At 35.6% G+C, this 17,533-nt stretch overlaps 1 protein-coding gene across 4 annotated transcripts in view; it reads right to left on the bottom strand.

Moving 5' to 3' along the window:
- The window catches only part of MKLN1 (muskelin 1), a gene marked incomplete at its 5' end in the record, with an annotated part of 355,190 nt that overhangs the window by 34,400 nt on the left and 303,257 nt on the right, over nucleotides 1-17,533 (bottom strand). The gene's annotated exons all lie outside the window — the stretch shown is intronic.

Genomic DNA, 17,533 nt, shown 5'->3' on the forward strand with positions numbered 1-17,533 from the left:
AGCCATGGCTGCTGAGCCTGCGTGTCTGGAGCCTGTGCTCCACAACGGGAGAGGCCACAACAGTGAGAGGCCCGTGTACCGCAAAAAAAAAAAAAAAAAAAAAAAAAAAGTTTCACTGAAACTTTTTCGAGGTATCCAAATATTTTACTCTAAGAATATTCAAATGTACAATCTCTCAGGACAGAATTTTTATTACTCCTTAAGTTTACATACCCTTACAAATATAATTTTTATTGCATACTAATGACAAGGAAAAACGTTTATATATATGTGTGTACGTGAATTGAAGAAACATAAAAGAACATACACCAAAAGATAAATAATAGTTATTGGAGGGGGGGAAGTTAGGACATTTTAACTTTCTATTATAGAATATGAAAAGTTTCAATATATATTGATTTTATAGTTACAAGAAAAGAAGAAAAATCTAAACCAAAATACAGAAAAAAAATACATCTGGGTCTAAATACTGGGGACTATTAGTAATAAGTGAAAAATTCTCACACATCCTCCCAAATTTCTCATGAACAAAATTTTACATTAATATTTGGAATGCTGTTATTTAGATGGAAAGGGAATTCATAAAATTGTCAAAAGACAGTTTTACTGGCACTAAAAACAACGTTTTTAAATCATTTAGTTGCAAAACTAAAACTAGGTATTAAAAAGTATTTTTGATTTTTTTCTCTAAAATATAAAAATGAAAACTTACATCTGAAGAGTTCCTAAAGATCAGGGGGTTAATTCAAACTTACACTGAATGTATCCATGTTAATGGCCTTCTGTGTAAATTTTACAAATTGGACTTAAGTTTAATTCCTATTTCTACTCCATTCCACATACAGTAACAATTTAAAAAACATTTCAATACATAAACCAATAAAAATAATTTTTCCCTCTGATTTGAAAAGATACATGCACCCCAATGTTCACAGCAGCACTATTTACAATAGTGAAGACATGGAAGCAACCTAAATGTCCATCAACAGACGGAAGGATAAAGAAGACATGATGTGTGTGTGTGTGTGTGTGTGTGTGTGTGTCTGTGTGTAAAATGGAATACTACTCAGCCATAAAAAAGAATGAAATAATGTCATTTGCAGCAACATGGATGGACCTAGAGATTACCACTAAGTGAAGTCAGAAAGAGGAAGACAAATATCATACATCATCACTTATACGTGGAATCTAAAATAAGATACAAATGAACTTATTTACAGAACAGAAACGGACTCACAGACATAGAAAACAAACTTATGGTTACCAAAGGAGAAGGCAGGTGTGGATAAATTAGGTGCTTGGGATTTGCAGATACAAACTACTATATACAAAATAAACAACAAGGTCCTACTGTATGGCACAGGAAACTATATTCAGTATCTTATAATAATCTATAATGGAATCACTTTGCTGTACCAGAAACTAACACAACATTGTAAATCAACAGTACTTCAATAAAAAAATAATAAAGTTTTTCATATCTACCTTCAAAAGCAGTCTGGATTACTCCAAGAAACTATTAAAAATGTCCATTTTCTGTAATACTCTAAATCTAATGTGTTATCTCCTTTGTAAACAGAAGGAAAAAAAAAACCCATTTTTCACTTTAAATGAAGATTTTATGCATTCTTATTAAAGAAAATTAAAATGTAAAAAATTACATGTACACATGCATCAAAGAATTATGGTCTAGCCCTAGTAGGCATTTTAGACTTGAATTTTTACTACTGACAGAAGCTGCTTATGAAATCTAAAGGTTGGGGCTTTTGGTTTTAGACAGAAAACTAAACATTAACTACATTACCCCTCTTTCCCATCATCCCGCTTGAATTGGCAGAAACAATATTCTAGCAAAAAGAAAAACAAAAAAAAAGGTCTAGAGAAGAAGAAAGTATGTCAAGAAAGTATCAATAGATAAGAAATTTTGAGGAATCTTGAGAAATAGCAGTTGGGGTTATACTGACAGGAAATCACAGCCAAGGAAAAGACAGCCCAACTCACCAGAGATAAAAGATGGAAAATTTCAGAATAAGTCATCAAATACAAAAAGCAGGAGTAGACCTTGAGAAGCACTCCTGTGGGAGAGCTTCTAATAAGGACACAGGGTTCTATTCTCAGTTTACGCATCCTATAAAAAAGCCTGCATGTACCATGCATTTATACAAAACCCTCAGTCAGTGTCTGATTTAAGGGAGAAGGCCACTGGGAAAAAGAGACATACAATGCACAGGAAACCACTGTCAACTACCTTTCTTAACTGATACATAAACTTATTCATAAATTTTAATATTTAGACAGGAATCACGTGACAATATGAGAAAAAAATCAGCAATGTAAGGAGGGACCTAGATGAACAAACAGAACAACAGGAAAAGATAAATCATAGAAAAGAACAGAACTTAGAAGAAAGAACGCAAACTCATTATCCTTGTAGAGTGAAGAGAACATTACATGTGTAAAACAAAAATAAGCTTCCTTAAAAAGAAGCAGAGTATGGAAAGATATTAAAAAACTATGACAAAAAAATGAAATAACAAAATGAAAATAAAATGTGCACAGTTAAAAACAAAGTCAGTCATCTCAAGATAAAATTGATAAATTACCAGAATATATAGCATAAAGATATAGAAATTATGATAGAAATGTTAAGAGATACAGAGGATAAAGCCATTGAAGTAAAAACTTTGTCTGAAAAGAGCACCAGAAGGAGAAATGAAATAATGTAGAAGAAGGAAATAAAGAAAATTTCCCTGAATGGAAGAAAAACAGTGGGTGTCCTGTTTGAAAGAGCCTGGGGCACTAAGCACGTTTTATTAAAAAAAAAAAAAAGGTGGGGGGGCTTCCCTGGTGGCACAGTGGTTGAGAATCTGCCTGCCAATGCAGGGGACACGGGTTCGAGCCCTGGTCTGGGAAGACCCCACATGCCACGGAGCAACTAGGCCAGTGAGCCACCAACTACTGAGCCTGCGCTTCTGGAGCCTGTGCCCCGCAACAAGGGAGGTTGCAACAGTGAAAGGTCCACACACCGCGATGAAGAGTGGCCCCCGCTTGCCACAATTAGAGAAAGCCCTTGCACAGAAACGAAGACCCAACACAGCCAAAAATAAATAAATAATAAATTAATTAAAAAACAAAAAACAACTAGCTTGGCTATTAAAAAAAAAAAAGACTTTATATACATATCTCCTAGTGAAACTTCAAAAATTCAGGAATTAAAAGAAAATTCTAAAAGCTTCTATGGAGGGGAAAAGTAGGTTATTATATACAGAGGAATAAGTATCTAACTAACATTAGACCTTTTATCAGTAACAAAGAATGCTAGAATACAAAATGGAGTAATAACTTTAAAATTCCTTGGAATATAAAAAGATATGGAACTAAAATTCTATTTCCTGTTAAACTAGCAACCCCAACAATGAGGTCAACATAAAAGAACTTTTGGATCAGCAGAAATATTAAAGTTCATATCAATGACTGCATCTGAAAAGATTCTTTCAGGAGCTATTCCAACAAACAAAAATGAATCCAAAAAAAAAAAAAAAAAAAAAAAATGAATCCAAGGTAAAGAATGACCTGGGATGTAAGAAATACTGGCAGTGATATATGACACAGGAAAAGAAAAGGAAGTTTGAAAGAAAATAAAGACCCATTAGGTCTTAAGCCTTGTATAAGACATTTTGGAATGAAAAAGTTTTAATAATGCAGAACATGTTCTTCTCTGTAAGTCCAATCACAACACCTGAATTTATACGGTGCCCCATTCCCCTCCCCCATCATATTTTCACTGCTTAGAATTTTGTTTGTCTTCAGTCAACAATAAACTTCCTCAAGGTAATTTGATCACCACCTCTCACTTCTAGATTTCTCATGAATCTTGCTTTCAAATGGGTTTCCAATATGGGTTTTCATATTGAAAGCTTCGAGGCAAAAATACCTGATAATATTTTATTTTATCCTTGTATGAAAGTTAGGAGGATATAAATTGCTTGGTTCAAAGACATTTTCCTTGAGTATTTTTAAAGTTTACTATTTTCTTCCATTCACTATTGCTGTTGAGCTGATACCTAGCTCTCTATCTTCTTGTTCCCTGCAGGTCATCTGCTCTTTGTCTCTGAAATCTTTCAGAATTTCCTTTATGTCTTTAATATTCTTAATTTTACTTTAATAAATATGCCTAGGTATGTGTTTCTCCTTATTTTTCCCATTTAGCATACTACACGCCCTCTCACCAGTCTGAAGCCTTTCACCTTTTCTGAATTCTAGGAAATTTACCTCTTATTTCATCAATTATTTCAACTTCTTAAATTTTCATTTTTGTCTTCTCCTGGAATTGCTGTTATGACGCGCAGGCTCAGCGGCCATGGCTCACGGGCCTAGGCGCTCCACGGCATGTGGGATCTTCCAGGACCGGGACACGAACCAGTGTCCCCTGCATCGGCAGGCGGACTCTCAACCACTGCGCCACCAGGGAAACCCAATGATTCTTTGTTTTCTGATATTGAGTTGTAGGAGCTGTTTGTATGCTTTGGATATGTATGCTTCTCCATATCCTTTTCTTTTTTGTTTTTTACATATACAAGTATCTATTCTCTTTCAAATTCTCTTCCCATTTAGGTTATTACAGAATATTGAGCAGAGTTCCCTGTGCTAAACAGTAGGTCCTTATCTATTTTAAATATAGCAGTGTGTACATGCTATTTTAAATATAGCAGTGTGTACATGTCAATCTTAAACTCCCAATCTATCCCTCCCCACCACCCTTCCCCTCTGGTAACCGTAAGTTCATTCTCTAAGTCTGTGAGTCTGTTTCTGTTTTGTATATAGATTCACTTGTATTATTTTTTAGATTCCACATATAAGTGATATCATATAGTATTTGTCTTTGTCTGACATTTCACTAATCATTATATTCTCTAAGTCCATCCACGTTGCTGCAAATGGCAATAATTCATTCTTTTTTACGGCTGAGTAATACATACACATACACACACACACACACACACACACACACACACACACCCCACATCTTCTTAGGCCAATCATATGTTGACAGGCACTTGGGCTGCTTCTATGTCTTGACTATTATAAATAGTGTTGCTATGAACATTGGGGTACATGCATCTTTTCAAATTAAAGTTTTTGCTTTTTCCAGATATATACCCAGGAGTGGGATTGCTGGATCCTATGACAGTCCTATTTTTAGTTTTTTAAGGAACCTCCATACTGTTTTACATAGTGGCTGCACTAGTTTACATTTCGCCAACAGTGCATGAGGGTTCCCTTTTCTCCACATCCCCTCCGTTTGTTATTTGTAGACTTTTTGATGATAGCCATTCTGACAGGTGTGAGGGGATACCTCATTGTGGTTTTGATTTGCATTTCTCTAATAATTAGCAATGCTGAGCATCTTCTCATGTGCCTGTTAGTCATCAGTATGTCTTCTTTGGAAAAATGTCCATTCAGGTCTTCTGCCCATTTTTTGACTGTTTTTTTTTTTTTTTTGCGGTACGCGGGCCTCTCACTGTTGTAGCCTCTTCCGTTGTGGAGCACAGGCTCCAGACGCGCAGGCTCAGCGGCCATGGCTCACGGGCCCAGCCGCTCCGCGGCATGTGGGATCTTCCCGGACCAGGGCACGAACCCGTGTCCCCTGCATCAGCAGGCGGACTCTCAACCACTGCGCCACCAGGGAAACCCAATGATTGTTTGTTTTTTGATATTGAGTTGTATGAGCCGTTTGTATGCTTTGGATATTAACCTCTTGTTGGTTGCATCATTTGCAAATGTTTTCTCCCATTCCGTAGGTCGTCTTTTCGTTTTGTTGATGGTTTCCTTTGTTGTGCAAAAGCTTTTAAGCTTGATTAGGTCCCATTTGTTTATTTTTGCTTTTATTTCTTTTGCCTTGGGAGATTGATCTAAGAAAATATTGCTACGATTTATGTCAAAGAGTGTTCCACTTATGTTTTCTTCTTGGAGTTTTATGGTGTCATCTTACATTTAGGTCTTTAAACCATTTTAGTTTATTTTTGTATATAGATGAGTTTGAGTTTATTTTTGTATGAGGCAATGTTCTAATGTCATTATTTTACATGTAGCTGTCCAACTTTCCCAACACCACTTGTTGAAGAGACTGTTTTTTCTCCATTGTATATTCTTACCTCTTTCCTTGTAGATTAACTGACCATTAAGTACGTGGGTTTATTTCTGGGCTCCCTATTCTGTTCCATTGATCTATATGTCTGTTTTGTGCTAATACCATCCTCTTTTGATTACTGCAGCTTTGTAGTATAGTCTGAGGTCTGGAAGGGTTATACCCTCTAGCTTTGTCCTTCTTTCTCAGGATTGCTTTTGCAATTCTGGGTCTTCTGTGGTTCCATATAAATTTTAGGATTATTTTAGAACTTCTATTATTTTACCTGAACCTGGGTTTCTACCACTCATTATTTGCTTTTTGTAAAATTCCAACTAGCTTTTGACACTCAGTGATGTAGTACTTACTGATCTATCTCAGTTACATTAAGCCACAAAGAATTCATCTCACTGAATAGATCAACCACAATTTATTTAACTGGTTACCTATTGGTGGATAATTAAAGTTGTTTCCAGATTTTTTAATTTTGCAAACAATACCACAATAAGTATCTCTGTACAACTTATTTTTTATGCATCTGTACAAGTATGTAAGTAGGATAAATTCCTTGAAAAAAATGCTTGGTCAAAGAGTATATGTATTTTATATTTTACTAGATATCAACATTCAATGAGTGACCTTTTAATTTACATTTAAAAAATTTTTAAAACGAATGAAGCTGAGCATCTATATAGAAGTAAGTTTGCCAGCTATTTGAATTATTTTTTTCTTTGAACTACCTAGTTATGTCGTTTGCCATTGTTCTACTAGAAAATTACTCCTTTTTTTATTGATTTGTAAGAGTTTTTTGTTTATATAGTAGGATATTAACCTTTGTCTCAGTTGCTATTTTGTCATTTATTATTTGACATTTAAGTATTTTTCCATATAAAATCTTTTAATTTGCAAAAAATCAAACTAAATCTCTTTCTTTATAACTTCTGGGTTTTGTGTCATATTTGGAAAGGTCTCCCAATCCTAAATTATTCAAAACAATTAGACTTATTATTATTTTTGTGGTACGCGGGCCTCTCACTGTTGCGGCCCCTCCCGTTGCGGAGCACAGGCACCAGATGCACAGGCCCAGCGGCCATGGCTCACGGGCCCAGCCACTCCGCGGCATGTGGGATCCTCCCAGACCGGGGCACGAACCCGCGTCCCCTGTATTGGCAGGCAGACTCTCAACCACTGCGCCACCAGGGAAGCCCTAGACTTATATTTTTATTTCTTAAGTATAAAACTTGAGTCTACCTAGAATTTTTTGTGATAAATAGACATCAATTAGAGTCAGGGTTTTACTTTTTGCTTATTGCCAGGTCTTAAGTGACATTTCAGTGTCATTTATTGCATAATCTATTTTCCTTCTCTGACTGGAAATGCCACTTTACCATATACTAAATTCTCATATGTACTTAGGGATATTTTATATTATCTGTTGTATTCCATTCCATTAATCTGTACAAAATTGTAGCTTTATAAATATTTAGTAATATTACATTACCTTTCATTTTCAAAATTGTCTTTAGTGTTCTCAAATGTTTGTTTTTACAGGTGAATTTTAATTCACATTTACTATCGAATAACCCAAATTTTATATTAAAAATGTGAGATACTTTTATAGGCTTATAACTAGCAAAAACACCCCTGTGAGAGTGAAAGGTGGAAGTTATGGAAAGTTATTATTACCAGTAACGTTGAGAAGAAAAAAAGTACATAATCCAATTTATCAGAATAATGGCACACCTAATATAAAAGATTCTAAATAGAAAGCAATGAAGCCTAGTTACATTAAAAATAAGCACTACCATTTCCTAGCTCAGTAACTAATCTTTATTAATGATAGCAAATCATTAGCTTCAGAGTCTTCTATGTATTGCTGAATTGGCCTTATTTACAGTTAACTCATAGAAGTCTAAAAGGGTCAAAAACATAACTTATCTCTCTCTCTCTCTCACACACACACACACACACACAGATTAAGAAAAAGAAAAACAAAAAACCTCAATGTCAATAAGCACAATAAGGACATTCCCAGGGCTGAAATGAAAATCAGTAAGATTCTGCTTTTAAGGTTTTCACGAAAATATGTTTATAGATAAATCATATCTTGCAGACATAACTAACATAGCCCTCATTTGTTATTTTCACAGCCTGATAAAAGCAAAAAGGAATGAAATTTAACTGTCAAAATTCTGGAGCCAGATGAGGCCTTAAGATCAACTGGTCCAATCCCCTCATTTTCAGATGAATAATCAAGTCCAGAGAAGTTATACAACTTTGCCAAAGCTACTGAAGGATGAGTGGCAGACCCAGATGAAGAGAGACCAAATCTTCTGACTCTGAATTCACTATTCTTTCAATTATATCAATCTGCCACTATGCTCAGGACAGAATGGAATAAACAGTGGCAGATGTGGGAAAATACAGTCGACAGGATTTAAGGAACACAACAAGTAAACACATTAACTACTATAGAACAGGGATTAGACTGTAAGAACTCTGTATCATCACTGCCCAACTTAGTATCTGGCAAATGTTGAAGACACAATATATGTTTGTTATCTTGAATAATACAGATATGAGAAAGTAATCCCAGTATAATAGACTGAGTTTCTTTAGCAAACCATAAAGTTCTGGTGGTGTGACAGACCTTCTAAACATAATTTTCAACTAGTGTTAAACAGAGCTTACATATGGAGAGTCTGCTAAACCCCTTGTGTTCACATACTTATTGCCAAAAGTTATTCAGAAATAAACCCAAATTTTAGATGTGCTGAATTTTGATGTAATTATGTATGTGTTAGACACAATACTAATAAATCCCTTCTTTCCAAGCAGCTGTCAATCCACTGATTTAAATTAGTTTCTTTCTAAGGGGAACATAAAACTGTTACACTCTAGTTAAAAAAATGAGAGTTGAATAAGAGTTGATGTTTTTTCAGATCTTAAAATGTTAAATCTGAGATAATTCATTTAAGTAATTATAAAGAGCAATCATTTAAGATTTTACAGTATCTGACTCAATAAAAAATTATAACAAGCAGCAGCAATTTTATAATTAGATATACCGTCTCTAATTGGTCTCAACAGTTCACACAAATTTCTTCTAAGATTGCAAACAATCCAATTTGAAACTCACATAAAAGCAGTTTTAATCAAGTAACCCACATTACTGAACTGCAGATAAACATAGTAATTATGTGTTAAGTCCATTTCAAATTATAGTAATTAACTGTAATAAAACAGGTTTAGAACAGTTAATAAATAGAATGTTTAAATAAGCTAGAGCATCCATATAATAAAATTGGTATTTTCTCAGAATACTTAATAATGTAGAGGTTTAAATAGTACCCTGTCTTGTCCTTAAAAGGATTTTGAATGGCTTACATAATAAGTAATAATCTAGTAAGATAAAATTAAAATTTAAACAGACTTTTAAAAATCAGGTAAAAGTAACTCTATGGGAAGACAATACATATACCATAGTTCTGACATGAGGTTTTCTGATTTGTCTAACTTAATCCAGTGAAAAAACTTTTAGATCTAGAGTACTGAAAAGACTGAATGTTCTTTAGAAATCCTGAATAAAGTCTGTGTATTTCAGTTGAGCTTTTTTACAGGTTTTGAAAAGCAGAGTCAAAATTATACTGCCAGATGAATATTCAGAATCGTGCTAACAATTAAGGTTAGAACCATATGCTCTAATTCCTAACTTGGTTTGAGGAGTTAAACAATTTCAGGAGACAATGATCTATAAGCTAAGATCTGAAAGATGAGTGCAAGTTAGCTACATTTTGGAGGTAGGAGGAAAGAGTGATTCAGGTAGGGAAAAGAGTATGGGCAAAAACCCAAAGGCATGAAAAAATATGCTATCGATAGAGAATTAATATTCAGTGGTCATAAAACAAAGAACTGGTGGCAAGCTGAGGGTGGACACCAAGAATGGGGAACTACCTAAGCTGAGGCATATCATAAAGGAATCTGAGTCAGGCTGAGTTTAGACTTAATCACGAGGGCAAAGAGGAACGATAAAAAGAGTTTAAGCAAGGGAGAAGAAAAATCATCAGGTTTATATTTTTTAAAAGATATTTTCTGGGAATTCCCTGGCGGTCCAGTGGTTAGGACTTGGTGCTTTCACTGCCGGAGGTCTGGGTTTGATCCCTGGTTGGGGAACTAAGATCACATAAGACTCGCAGCAGGGTCAAAAAATTTTTTTTCTTATCTTAGTACTAAATCAAAAGGTAAGGTGTCAATCTACTTTTTTTTCCTCCCTATACACAACTGTAAGATCCATGAAGTTAGAGCTTTTATTCACAGTTGTAACCCTAGTGCTTAGATTATTATCTGGCACCTAGTAGGTGACCAAGAAGTATCTGTTGAATAAATGTTGAAGTGTATGGTTCTGTACTTAATTGGTAACGCAGAACAGCTGTATTCTGCTCAAAGTGTGGAGAATGGGTTGGGTGAGGGATGGGGTACACAGGAAGAAGACGACTAGAAACAGAGGCCAAACAGGTGTTGGCAGTCCAAACTAGTGAAATAGCAATGGGAATAGAGAGAAGATGGGAGGTAAAATTAACATGACTTGATTACTGGATAGATCAACCTGTAGGCAGTATTGACATATACTTGTGAAAACTGATATACCCAACAATGACACCAGCCAAACTAGAGAGTCAAACCATCTCTACTCCTAGAGTAGCCATAAGTGAGATACAATTTTACTTAAAATATAATTTGGGTCACTTACAGACGTGCAAAATAAGGTGAGACATTAAGTAACTTGCCGTGGGTTATTTGATCAAGGACTGAGATAGGCTCTGGAGAGCTAGAACAGTGATCCTCTATCCTGGCCACTGTTCAGAAACCCGTGGGGTAGGAGTGGAGGGTGCACAGGAAAGACAGAGAACAGGAGGCTTAAAGAAGAGAGCAGAGAAGGGAAAAATGGGAAGGAAGAGAGGGAGGAAGAGAGAAGAGTAAAGGAAGGAGGGATGGAAGTGACTTATGGGAAGGAGAGAGGGAGACAGAAAAAAATAAGAAAGAAAAATGAAAAGAAAGTGATTTCAGTTTCACTCTAATATGCCAACAGAGCCACTGAGGTTCCACAATTCTAAGTAATAATGGCAACATTTTTAGGCAGGAAAATTTTCCGAGTAGTTCTAACCAGATACTCAATTCTGCCATAAAAATCCTCAGTGGTTGTACATATAGGCTTTGGACAATGCAACTTACAGGCATACTGTCAAAATTAACCACTTGGAAAATGTACATTTAGACAAAAGTGATACTTTCAAAACTTTAATCAGATCAAAACCCTAGCATTCATTTGCAACAACATGGATGGACATTCTAAGTGAAGTAAGTCAGCCAGAGAAAGACAAATATCATACGATACTACTTACATGTGGAACCTCATGTAACAGACTCACAGACATAGAAAACAAACTTATGGTTACCAAAGGGGAAGGGGGATCAGAGGGATAAATTAAAAATTTGGGATTATCAGATATAAACTACTATATATAAAATAGATAAACAACAAGGTCCTACTGTATAGCACAGCGTACTTTATTCAATATCTTGTAATAAAGTATAATGGAAAAGAATCTGAAAAACAGTATATATACACACATATATGTATTGGGTTGGCCAAACGGTTTGTTCGTTTTTTCCCATATGATGGCTCTAGCAGCAGTTAGTTGTCTTTAACTTCATTTGAAACAATTTTGTTAGATTGTGACAGCTGTCATATCAGCGTGCATTTAAAAAAAGACATCAAAACTGGTGAATTTCTGTGTAGCCATTTTAATATTTAAGATGGAAGAAAAAAGCACCATTTTCGGCATATTATTTCAAGAAAGGTAAAAACACAACTGGAACGCAAAAAAAGACTTGTGCAGCATATGGAGAAGGTGCTGTGACTGATCGAACATGTCAAAAGTGGTTTGCGAAGTTTCGTGCTGCAGATTCTTACTGGACGATGCTCCACGGTCGCGTAGACCAGTTGAAGTTGACAGCAATCAAATTGAGACATTAATTGAGAACAATCAACGTTATACCACACAGGAGATAGCCGACATACTCAAAATATCCAAATCAAGCACTGAAACTCATTTGCACAAGCTTGGTTATGTTCATCGCTTTGATGTTTGGGTTCCACGTAAGTTAAGTGGAAAAAGCCTTCTTGACTGTATTTCCGCATGCGATTCTCTACTTAAATGTAATAAAAACGTTCCGTTTTTAAAACAATTTGTGATGGGAGATGAAAAGTAATAATATGGAAGGGAAGAGATGGTGGGGCAAGCGAAATGAACCACTACCAACCACACCAAAGGCCGGTCTTCAGCCAAAGAAGGTGATGTTGTGTATATGGTGGGATTGGAAGGGAGTCCCCTATTACGAGCTCCTTCCGGAAAACCAAATGATTAATTCCAATAAGTACTGCTCCCAATTAGACCAACTTGAAAGCAGCACTCGATGAAAAGCGCCCAGAATTAGTCAACAGAAAAGGCATAATCTTCCATCAGGATAACGTTAAGACCTCATGTTTCTTTGATGACCAGGCAAAAGCTGTTACAGCTTGGCTGGGAAGTTCTGATTCATCCGCCGTATTCACCAGACATTGCACATCTGATTTCCATCTATTTCGGTCTTTACAAAATTCTCTTAACGGAAAATATTTCAATTCCCTGGAAGACTGTAAAAGGCACCTGGAAGAGTTCTTTGCTCAAAAAGATAAAAAGTTCTGGCAAGATGGAATTACGAAGTTGCCTGAAAGATGGCAGAAGGTAGTGGAACAAAAGGGTGACTACATTGTTCAATAAAGTTCTTGGTGAAAATGAAAAATGTGTCTTTTATTTTTACTTAAAAACCTAAGGCACTTTTTGGCCAACCCAATATATATACATACTACAGAAAACTGAAACACTGCTGTACACCAGAAACCTACATAACATTGTAAATCAATTATACTTCAATTAAAAGAAAAGAAAAGAAAAGAAAAAACCACCTAGCATTAAACCTTTCAATCACCTTCTATGTTATTCGCGGGGGGGGGAAATCCAAATTTCTTGTATTTGTATTGTACAAAGCACTGAATAACTATTTCTCTAACCTCATTGTTCACATCAACTTGCCTCACCCTTGATCTGCACTAGCACCCCCTCTGTTTCTGGAACACATTAAATTCTTTCCTGCTTTGATATCTTTGTACATGCATTTCTCTCAGTTTTTAACATGGTTCTTCCTAATTCTCTACTTCTTTTCTTAAATCTTAAAGATTACGTCATCAGAGATGGTTTCCCAACCTACTCTACCTAAATGGGACCTTCCATGATACTCATTATTATAGCACCCAATTTTTTTCTTCACAGTACTTAGAAGGCAAGTGCAGGCAAGTGAGTCCTTTGAGAGAAGGGATCTTGTCCCCTAGGTCCATAGCTATGGATCTAAACATACTTGGCATATACAAAGCGCTGAAACATATTGGGAGAAAAGAAGGGAGAAGGTCAAACTTAGATGCTAGTAGGTGACCAAAAAATACTATTAAATTAACCAACGAACTTGTCTGCATTGTGGGATAAATTACCATATCAAGTAAAAATTAAAAAACACATAGCAAAATTGGTGATTCTGATTTTATAAAAGTTGATTATAGCAGTAATTAAGGAATGAATCCACTTGTCTTAGTAATAAAACCACAGTGATGAAAAAAATTATCACAATTTAAGTTTAAAAATAGCAGAATATAAAATTGTGCTAAATTTTATAGAATAAGTACATTTAAAAGACTAGAAGGAAATACATTAAAATGTTAACAGATTATGTCTGGATGGTTTGATATATTTTCTTTTTTGCATCTTTCTGTATTTTTCAAATTCTCTACAATGAGCATATTATTACTCTTAAAATCAAAACAAAATTGAACAAAAAGAGCAATTATCATACTATGCTGGCTCTAAAGCTATCCATAGCCATGAATGAAACATACTGACCAATTCTGCAAATTACTAAATAATATCTCATTTTTTAAAATCTTCAAATGACAGTCATTAAAGTCTACTTATTATTATAGTGCATTTTTTGCTAAATCTTTACCACTATCACTCTGCCACTTTTTCCTTTTAATCTTGGAAGTAGTTTAGTATGGTCAAAAACAAAGCAAAACAAACAAACAAAAACCTTCTTTGCACTCCAACTTCTAAATCCCAGCTCTATCATTATCTAGTTATGTATTACTGAGATACTACTTCACTGAGTTCAATTTTTCTCATCTGGTAAATGAGAATAATACCACCAATTAGAACTATTTATAAAGCTCCATGCTTAGTAACTGGCTTTTAGTGCGGTCTAAATAAAGAATAGCTACTATAATCCATCAGAATATTACCTAGTAGATAGATTATAAGCACTCTGAGAGACCATGACCATCTAGCTCCACTGTATCCCTCCCTCGTCTAGCACTGAGCCAGTATGTAGGAGTTTTCAACACATACTTGTCAAACCAATTACTATCTTCACTACCTTTTTCAGGTAGAGCTGCATTAGGATTGTAGGGGATTATTACCTCCACCTGCCTAGTTATTTTAATGGAAAATCAGACTAAATCTTAAAAACCAGAGGAAATCAAAGATTAAATCATATACCTCCACATTATCCTATGGTAGTAGAAAATAAATGAGTAAACAAATAAGACAGAATTTTAGATAGGATAAGTAATATTATTAGCCATTTCTTATAATATTTCTTTCCATATTTTTACATAACATCACTACCTACTGACCTCCTGTTATAGTAGATGAAGAACTTTATCAATACCACATTGACGCTATCCTCCCACTAAATTTTATCCCAATTTTTGGTTAAATTGATTGTAGTTTTTGCATTATTATGATTAGGAAAATATTGCTCACTGTAGAGCCAAAAAATGTACTATGATGATGCCTGATTTTAAAAAATTTTTCTTTTCCTACTATGTTCGTATCCTTACTCTTTTACATCAGGTATTATTTACTGATTAACACCTTTTCATTCCAATTGCTCAAACATATCTATTTAGTCTACTTTTATCTGGAAACCTCACTTTTGGTGAGGAAGAGAGGTCTACTTTCCTGTGTCCTCCTGCTCCAATCTGAACTGGATGCTCATAGCTTTGCTGTGCAGGTATCATCTTGGGATGGCCCTTCACTGCTTTCCTGTGTTAGATTCTCTTTTCCTCAGCTCTCAGCATGTTTTCTTTTTAACTACTTTTACTCCCTTTTATTAGTGTATATGGTGTACTTTTTAACTACTTTTACTCCCTTTTGTTAGTGTATATGGTGTACTAACTTCCTAAAAAAGAGTGCATAAAAGATCTATCATTTTTTTAACCTGTGTGGCAGACACTCTTAATTACACGATCCAACAGCCATTTCCAAACCCCTTCCCCTATGTACTATATAAAGGCTGGAAAAGCTAATCGCTTGCTTTCCCAGACTCTCTTGAAGCCAGGTTTCACAGTTCTAGTCAACAAAATATAAGTAGGGAGCTTTCTGTGTACGTTTTGCTCTCCTTCCTTTTTTCCTATCTGGAATGAAGACATGTTTGAGGTACTTCAGCCAACTTGCCACCATGAGGCTACAGCGAGTTAAAAATAGAAAAACAAAGACTAAAAAGAACCTGAGGGCCTTCATGACATTTCTTGAGTCACTACATCAGTCCCAGATTATCTACATCTGGATTTCTTGTCCAGTGAGAGAAAAGAGTCCCTATTTTTTAAGCCATTCTTCTCTTGGTTTTCTATTACTTGCAAACAAACACATACCCCACCAATAAACCTGTTATATCTGAAAATACTATTTCTTCCTTCTTGGCTAGGAACAGAATTCCAGGTTGATGATAATTTTCCTTCAGAATTTTTAAGACCTTGTTTCCCCTTATCAGCTTCCAATGTTGCTGAAAATTCCTATCATTCTAAGTTCTGTTCCTTTGAATCTAACCTTATTTTACAGTGGCAGCTTCTTAGATATTCTATGGCTGGTATGTAAAATTCCACAACGAACAATGATGTGCCTTCCGATTGAGAAGGTTTTTTTTTTTTCCCTAAATTCAATGTACTGACTTCCAAAGGGGGCCATTTATAATTTGCAGACCAATACTTTCCAGTTTAGGAAAATTTTCTGTTAATTCTTTGTTTTATAATCTAGTCTCCTCCATTTCCTTGTTCTCCATAGTTGGAGAAACTGTTATGAGTTCAACACTGGACCTCCTATATTGATTTTCTAATATCCTTATTTTCTCCAATTTCTATCTCTGTCTCTTTGTCTATTTTTAGGGAGACAGATATCTTACAACTCTCCTACTTTTTATTTTAACAAAATTTATTTCCAAAAGTCTCTGATCTTTCATTACATCCTATTATTGTTTTATGGATGCAGTATCCTTTTCTCTACCAAAAGTGATCTTGATCATTATTATTTTCATGTACTTGTGTTCAGTGCACCACTCCAGATTTCTGTTTTCAGGTTTGTTTTGTTTTTGTCTCTCTCTTTCATAGGGAAGGTACTAATACAGAAGATACTTAACCGACAGTTCATTAAGAGTGAAGAAATAGGGGCTTCCCTAGTGGCGCAGTGGTTGAGAGTCCTCCTGCTGATGCAGGGGACACGGGTTCATGCCCCGGTCCGGGAAGATATCACATGCTGCGGAGTGGCTGGGCCCGTAAGCCATGGCCGCTGAGCCTGTGCGTCCGGAGCCTATGCTCCGCAACGGGAGAGGCCACAACAGTGAGAGGCCTGCGTACCGCAAAAAAAAAAAAAAGAAGGAAATGCTTCCTGAGCTCATGATGTATGGCAGACACTTGACTCAGCTGATCTTAGTTAGACCTCATAACACCCTAACAGGTGGCTACCAATACTCCAAAAAAAAAAAAGAGTGAAGAAATAAAATTTAATTGAAAACAGTAGTGTACAACTGTAGGCAACACAGTACGGGGACTGGGCCACGAAAGTAGCCACTGTACTGGCGGCCAACAGGCAAGATTAGACATTTTATGGGCGGGAGGGGGGGGAGCATATCCCCAAACAACAGTATCTGGAAATCTTTTTTATGAGGCCATATTTTTCTCCAGAGAAAGTGATACTAACCTTTTGTAGGAGACACATGCCTAGCGTCATGAGAGCAGGGAAATGGTTAGAAGTTCCACTGTTCAGTACCTGGACTTAATTCTATTTTCTACCCTGTTCCCTCTGCCTCCACAGAGCCTCTATTTCCCTCAGAAAATAAAGCTCTAGCCTCTGCCCAGTAGGAAGTATGGGAGAAAGATCCTGAGGGTCAAACTACTTCACATGCATTTTTTTACGATGGTGCTATCTTGTTTTTTAAAAAAATTCCTCCTAAATATAAACAACTATTTAAAAATATATATAT

Source organism: Grampus griseus, assembly GCF_964374135.1.
Source record: "Grampus griseus genome assembly, chromosome: 9".
Lineage (NCBI taxonomy): Eukaryota > Metazoa > Chordata > Mammalia > Artiodactyla > Delphinidae > Grampus > Grampus griseus.